Genomic DNA, 8,167 nt, shown 5'->3' with positions numbered 1-8,167 from the left:
GACTTCTGCTTTTTTCGTTGAACTTTATGAGACTTCTGTTGAAATCTACAATTTGAAACAATGAATAATATACCTTATTTTTTCAAAAGTACAGCCAGTTACTTCTAATATCTATGACAGCAAGAATGAATATGGTACCTGAAAACTGCTTGTATCACTAGAAAAAGCAGTTTTGTGTTGTGTGTGTGTGTGTTTCTCTCTGCTGGGTTTTTGAAAATGGCACACAAGCGCAACCTGCTGGGTTTTCATGGTACTACAAGGACTGGTTAGCATATACCGTATTTTCCTTTTTGTTCCTGTTTTGTATGATGGATGCATTTATTTGATCAACTGAAGATGCCTTGACCAGAGGGCAGAATATAATTTACTTATATTTGCATAAGTAATGGGTTTCACCTATCCATGTCACACTGAAGCAAAGAGATGCAGCTGTTTCCTAGCTCTTTGTAAGCACTTGGACTAAAAGCTTTATTGAACTGTGCTGATATGTGCTTAGAGGCAGAGACCCACCACAATGTAGAGCCCTTGGAGTCATGGTTCAGTTCCAATTATGCCTTAGGCATAATTTCTCACATACAAACAACTCTTATTAAAAATAAATTTCATGTAAAGGTGTTGGATTTCTTTTCTAGATGAGTGCTATGGCTAGCTAGCTGGTGTTTGTTTTTGTTTTGCACTAATTCATAAAGTAGCAAAGCACCCATGAGAATGATGGGCTGGTTCTCTGACAGACTGCCCTGAGGAAGAGACCTCTCTCTTCCTCCTTTATTCACACCACATATTTAAAGTGCTAGGATATCACTTTAAACAGTCATGGCTTTTCCCATGCCATTTGTTAATGGTGCTGGGAGTTGTTAGGAGACCCCCCTATTCCACTCGCAGAGTTACATTTCCCAGAGTTCCCTGGGAGGAAAGATTGCTAAACCACCCTGAGAATTGTAGCCCTGGAAGGGGAATCTGGGATCTTCTAACAACTCTCAGCACCTTTAACAGAATTCTTTTTTTGGGGGGGGGGGGAGCCATGACTGTTTAAAGTGGTTTCACAGTGCTTTCAATGTATGATATGAATGTGCTCATTCTCTCTACCCCCCTGCCCCTCCCCAATTTAGAACCCAATTTATCCAATAGAAGGTCACTTCACCAGGAACATAGGAAACTGCCTCAGGCCATTGCTCCATCTAGCTCAGTATTTTCTACACACTGACTAGCAGGGCCTCTCCAGGGTTTAAGGCAGGGGACTCTCTTAGCCCTACATGAAGATGCTGAGGACTGAATCTGGGGCCTTGTGCATGCAAGGCAGGTGTACCACCACAGTGCTATGGCCCTGGCAATGTCAGCTGGACACAGAAATCTGAGGTGAACCCAGAACCAGAAGCTGCGGGATGAGCCAATAGCCAGGCTTAAAGAGCAAATCTGAATCGGAGGACAAGTCAATAATGAAGGATACAGGAATACGCTCAAGAAGATCGTTGCTCAAGGAAGACTCAGCTGAATTGGGAAACCCTTTCTACTCCTTTCTGCCCATGGGTTTCCACATGGCTAATCCTGTGGGAGTAAATCCCACTGAACTCAACAGGGCTTACCAAGAATCATAGTTGGATGGGATCCTGAAGGTCACCGGGTCCAACCCCCTGTATTTCAGGAATGTCAACCAAAGCATCCACAACAGATGGCCACCACCCAACCTCTGCTTTAAAACCTCCAATGAAGGAGAGTCCACCATCTCATGTGGGAGTCTGTTCCACTGCCAACCAGGGTTGGTAGAGTCAGTCCAGGGCCGAGGGAGCTTTATAGAGAAAGTTGTCCAGTGCAGTTCAGTGTTTCACCACATGGGGAAGCTGCACACTGATTAAACACCTTCTGCTAAGCGATAGCACTTATTTGAGGGAGCCTGCCCATTCACACCCACGAACTACAAGTTGGGTGAGTTGGCTGGAGCTGGTGGGATGGCAGGTGACCCCTGGAAGGTTGCCCACAAGGGTGAAAGGGGTTCCCCAAACAAGAGCAGGCCAAAACAAGTCAAAACTTCGACACTATTAGTCTCCAGCTTTTTCTGTTCTGGGACCTACCTTTAGCCCAAACATGCACTTGAGGACTAAGATCTCTCTCTTTTTAAGCCACATATCTGTATGTGGTACTGATGCTGCTCCTGCAACACCTTAGTTCAGCAGGGATGCGGAATCTGTAATCTTGGCCAGCATGGTTAATGGCCTGGGATATGGGGAGTAGTAGTAGTCATAGTAGTAGTAGTCGTAGTAGTCGTAGTAGTCGTAGTTATTTGAGTTTATATCCTGCCCTATACCCGGGGGTCTCAGGGTGGTTCACAGAATAAAATCAAGATATAAAACCACAAAATACCTAATAAAAATAAAAATAGCAACCCAATACCCCAAATAGCAACCCCCCAAAAAACACATTTTAATAGGGCATAGGATGTCAATCGGATCAACTGAAGGCCTGGTTAAAAAGGAATGTTTTTGCTGGGTGCCTAAAGGTGTATAATGAAGGCGCCAGGCAAACTTCCCTGGGGAGGGCATTCCACAGACAGGGTACCACAGCAGAGAAGGCCCGTTCTCATGTTGCCACCCTCAGGACTTCTCAAGGAGGCCCTGGCAGAGGAAGAGGAGTGCGGGGGGAGTTCAGTACCCTGGCAGCATGATCCTGGTGGGGTGCCATCGCGGCTGCGCCCCTGCCTGCGCCGGGCACCACGCCCCCACAGGCAGCATGCCACGCCCCCAGGATGCGCACCAGACCTGCCCCTGCCTGCTCTCCACCCCCTGGTGCCGGAGCATGAAGCTCCGCCACTGTGAGGAGGAGGCACATGAAGAAGGGCCTTGGAAGATGATCTCAAGGTCTGGGTATATTCATATGGAAAGAGGCAGTCCTGAGCCGATTAAGGCTTTATAGGTCAAAACCAGCACTTTGAATTGGGCCTGGAAACTAATTGGTAGCCAGTGCAGTCGGACCAGGATCGGTATAATATGCTCAAACCGCCTTGCTCCGGCGAACAGCCTGGCCGCTGAATTCTGCACCAGCTGAAGTTTCTGAACCAACTTCAGAGCCAGCCCTATGTATAATGCATTGCAGTAATCTAACCTTGAGGTTACCAGAGCACAGACAACAGTAGTTAGGCTATCCCTGTCCCGCAAGATCTGGAGGGACACACATCCTTTTACCCTTGCAGTAGTGATCCCAGCCCACCAGTTGAAGACCAATCACTCACACAGAGTGCTAAGCCACCCCTGGTTTCCTGCCTCAGTTTCTGGTGTGTAGCAGGGCAGACTAAATTTGAAAAAGGGCATAATTCATACAGTGAATCTTTATCCTCATGGAAGTTGTAGTGACCCCTTTCTTCCCCCACCCCTCTTTCTGTTCAAACTCTGCCCTTGCCTGAAAGCCTTTCCCTTTTGTTCACTGTCCTATGAGATTCTCTTCCTTTCCTCTGCTGAGTGTCTCAGGCAACCAGGTACTTCTCATAAGGCAGAAGTTTCACTCCCATAAGGTAAAGGTAAAGGGACCCCTGACCGTTAGGTCCAGTCATGGACGACTCTGGAGTTGTGCGCTCATCTCGCTCTATAGGCCAAGGGAGCCGGGTCATGTGGCCAGCATGACTAAGCCGCTTCTGGCAATCCAGAGCAGCGCATGGAAATGCCGTTTACCTTCCCACTGGAGCTGTACCTATTTATCTACTTGCACTTGACGTGCTTTCCAACTGCTAGGTGGGCAGGAGCTGGGACCGAGCAATGGGAGAATGGATTCGAACTGCCGACCTTCTGATCGGCAAGCCCTAGGCTCTGACCCCATCACTCCCAAAAGATCAACACTAATTTTTTTAAAAAGAGGTTTCATACCTACTGAGTTTCTTTTCTATTGCTGAGCTCAACATGAAAGCTAATTTTGTTTAATAAGACCTATTCCTGTTCTTGTTGCAACTGCAAACTAGCCTTGATTGCTAATTAAAATGCAGAATTTATTGAGCAATCTAACCTAATTATAGGAGATTATGTGTGTGTGGTTTTTGTAACGGTAACTGACTATGAAAGCTGATTTGTGACAAAGATGTTTTCATAAGCATTGTAGTTTCAGGGGTTTTTTGTTTTTTAAAAAAGGACAATTCAAAACCGATGGGTACATGAGTACCTTTAGATATTCCTCAATAATGTTTACTTTTTGGAATGCTGAATCTAAAAAGTATTTTAGTGAGTTGTATTGTCAATAAAATATTTTCACATGGGAGGCAGAAAATGGTATGGGACCTTCCGCACATTATCTCCTAGAAAGGTCCAGTCAGAAGCCCCACTACAACGAATGGTTGTGCAATTCATTTCAGTGAGTCTCGCTGAGAAGAATTTTTCAATGGATTTGGCCCTTTAGGTCAATCTCTCAGTGTCACAGGAAATAATACCTCAAATTTACTGCTTGAAGATGGTTACATAACCTGCTTCATGGTCGGGTTGCTTCAGGTGACTAGGGCTATAATCTAATACCCTCTTACCTGAGAGTAAGCCCTACTGAACTCGGTTGGATTTATTTCTGAATAGACATGCATAGGAGTCTTCTGTAAATACATTTGTGCTACTGACTGTACAACTCCAATGGACTGACCCAAGAGAGAGTGGAAGGGAGGATCTCCGACCTTGTTTGGCAGCTGGACCTGGGGTGGGGGCCGTGGAGAGATGGGCCCACACAAGCAGTGCTGTGTCTCCATGGAGAGCCACGCAGCGATGGCTGACTTCCTGACCACCCGCCCTCCCCTTCTGCTGCTTGTTTCCTCCAGCTTCACCTGCTGTACACCACACATAAATGAAAAAAAGTTTGATTCAGATTTTTCTTTATTAATGCATCAGGGGCAAAGAAGTCAGGTCACAATTTGTTGTAACACATTTACAATGAATATTCATGCCTTCTCAGAAAAGCACAGTTCAGCAGTGTTTGTTTATGCTTTGATACGAGGTCCCCCCATCATCACTTTCAGCAAGATACGTTGAATAATGTACTGAAAACAGTTCCGATATTGCACACAAACGAATATTTCAAATTCTTGTGCTTGACTAACCCATGGAGAGAGGTTGTGATGCTCAGAGACATCGTTCTACTCCTGGCATAAAAGAAATAATGGTTTGACATAACCAAGAGGATGTGGGAGAGCTATTGAATGCAGTAACCTCTGAGCTCTGCTTTAATTATGTTTTCTTCAAGAGGTTCATAATGGACATGGAGTATTGGAGCGCTGAGGATAGATCAGTAATGTTAATTGTGTTGTTTAGACGAGTTGGCTGCTGGGGCTACTCTTGTGTTCAGTTTTTCATCTGATAACAAGTAAGATGCTTCCAATAATAATGTAACATCCTTGCAAGAGTCATTGGGCTTTTCTTTAGAACTGAGGAGCCTTAAGATCAGCCTTACCCAACATGGTGACCTCCAAATGTTGTTGCACTCAACTCCCAGTAGCCTCAGCCAGAATGAGTCAGTGATGATGAGGCTTGTACTCCAAAACATCTGGGGGACACCAGATATGGGGAAGCTGCTTAAGACAATTGCCAACTGCTGCCTAGAAAATAGTTGGGCTTGCAAACAACCTGGTCAGAGTTATATCTATGGTTTGCTAGTTCAGTCTCCAGGCCAAAGACTGGTGCTGGTTTGCATGTTTGTTTCCTGACTTTCAGGAGTAAAGAAAGTGCTTTGTCCCTTTTACTATTAGTACTGAAACTTGTCTTTTTCCACCTGTAGAGCCCTATCCCCTAACTGTAAGAAACTGGGCCTGGTTTGCATTGTAGATGGTAGGCCTCTTCCTTCCCATATATCAGGAATTGGCTTAACTAGGGTGAACCAGCTCACATCTGTGCAAGGAAAACTTTTACATGTTGATTCTTAAAAGCCAGATTTGAGGATGCAGATGCGTACTGTACTGGGCGCTTTACAAACATACTTAAATTAGTTTTAATCCAGGGACTGACTTGCCTGGATTCTATCTGTGAGGGATTGCAGTGTTTCAGTAGCTCTAATTAGGAGGCCAAAAGTGATGTGTAAAACAATTTACAGAGAGATCAGCAGCAGCCTAGTTCTCATCAGCTGCATACACAACTGGTTTGCTGTACAGTATTTGTTTGTTATTATCCTGCCTTTCCACCAGATGGTGCCCAGGCAGTCTCCTTGTTGCTGATGGCTGCCCTTTGCTCGCATACTTTGCTGTTAGCAACATAGGAATATAGGAACATATTTAGTCAGGCAATTGGTCCATCAAGTACAATACTGCCTACACTGCCTGGCAACAGCTCTCCGTGGTTTCAGGCAGGGACAGGACTACCTGGAAATATCTGGGAGCTTCTGCATGCAATACTTTCCCACTAAGCTACAAACCTTCATGTTGTTTGATATTTTATGGAAGATCACATTTTGTCCAATGCATCGCTGAACATGTGACCTTGGACTTCTTCTTGGCATAAAGGGAAAAAGTTCTTCTGAAGCTCTTCTGCTAAGAGGACTGACATTTTTTAATTTATTTATTTTTGCTTGCTCTGACCTGGCCTAACCGTCAGTCTTGGGACTAATCCAGATCTTAACCTGAGCAAAATTATTTCCTTTCTGATTGAGAATGCTCTTTCCTGATCTTGGATTGGTGCTCGATCCAATACCTAGGATCCTATGGACTCTTGGTCCAGAGCCTGCACACCTGTCCCAAAACAGGTCCATTCCTGTGAATTGCTCTTTGATGTTAGGCACAAATCACACTTTGCAGGGCAAATGGTTTGTTGTCCCCAGTGAACACCTGGGATGCTTGAAGAGGAGGAATGGTGTCTGTAAACATGCAGTTGACATTCACCATGGCCAGACCATAACTTTTGCATTTGTGTGTCCCTGTGTGCTTATTATAGCCACATGCCCCCACTGTTAAATAAATGTTCTCAATAGGACCTTCATAAACATGGACTTTGGTCTCCATTTTAATTTTGTTTTCTGGGATTCATCCAGACAGTTCCTCACTTAGCATGGTCCTCAACGATCTACTTTATTACTAGGAAGCATGGTGTTTTTGCAAAATCTTTCCCAGCTTTCTTTGATGCTGCTGCTTCCAACAGCAATATGCCCCAGTGAGGACACCCCACACAGAGAAAATGCAGAGATTTGTAGGCAGTTGAGAGCCTTTCCTGCTTGATCTACAATCTAGATGAACCAATACTGAGTGGTAAAAGATGAAGCCTTGTGTTGTACATACTAACACACTTGTATGCATAGGCAGGCCTTTTGTTGGGGGGGGGGAGGGAGAACCTCAGTTTGCTGTGCATTTTTATTGATTTTTATTAATTTAGTGGGGGTAGCTGCCCCCCCTGGCTATGCCCATGTGCATAGGTGACAGAAAACACTATAGAATTAACTGTTGTACTTGATGGGTGGGTTTTAGGTCAGTGTATCTAAATAATGCATTATCCCAGAGTAAAAAAATAAAATAAAATTGGGACTCTCTAAGTTATTGACCTACTTCCTGTTGAAGACACAGACCCCTCATTTCTTTCTCCCTCCACCCTTCCTTAGATTTTACCACTCTTTTCTCTCTTTCTTCCTTTGAAGGTTGATTTGAGCCTACTAGCTTTGATGGTTGGTTAGGTGGGTAACTTCTAAAAATGAAAGATTGGGATGGTGTTCAGCTAAGTTTTAGTCTGAGTGGACCCACTGAAATTTCAGTGGGTTTACGCTGAGTAAAACTCAATTCAACATCAGTAAGAGCCAGTGATTGGGGGAATGATTTGGTGCAATGCATTATTTTGTGTCAAAATCGGGAAACAGTTAATAACATCAACCTGCATGATACATTTCAGAAAAACTGGTTCGCCAAAGGCTGAAGCTAGCAAAACGCATGATTTCAAAAGAGAATTGAGATGCAAGAGAAAAATAAGGCACTTTTTCATACACGTTTTTACATAATCATGTACACGTGGATACAAAAAGCTAACTTGATCTCACTTTTAAAAGTAACTGAACTTCATCATCTCAGTCAAGATGAAGAGTAGACTTCCTTTTTTACACACTAAGCAGATACCACTTCCACAACTGAGCAGAGCAGCAATGAAAATGCAGTGGCAGAAATTTTTAAAAAGAAACCATGGATATGATTTTTCTTTTTTAATGCACACAAATTCATCAAAGTGCTTTTTGCTTCCTGGGTAAT

Source organism: Podarcis pityusensis (genome assembly GCF_964106645.2).
Source record: "Podarcis pityusensis genome assembly, chromosome: 3".
NCBI lineage: Eukaryota > Metazoa > Chordata > Lepidosauria > Squamata > Lacertidae > Podarcis > Podarcis pityusensis.
Note: the sequence above shows the minus strand (reverse complement) of the source record.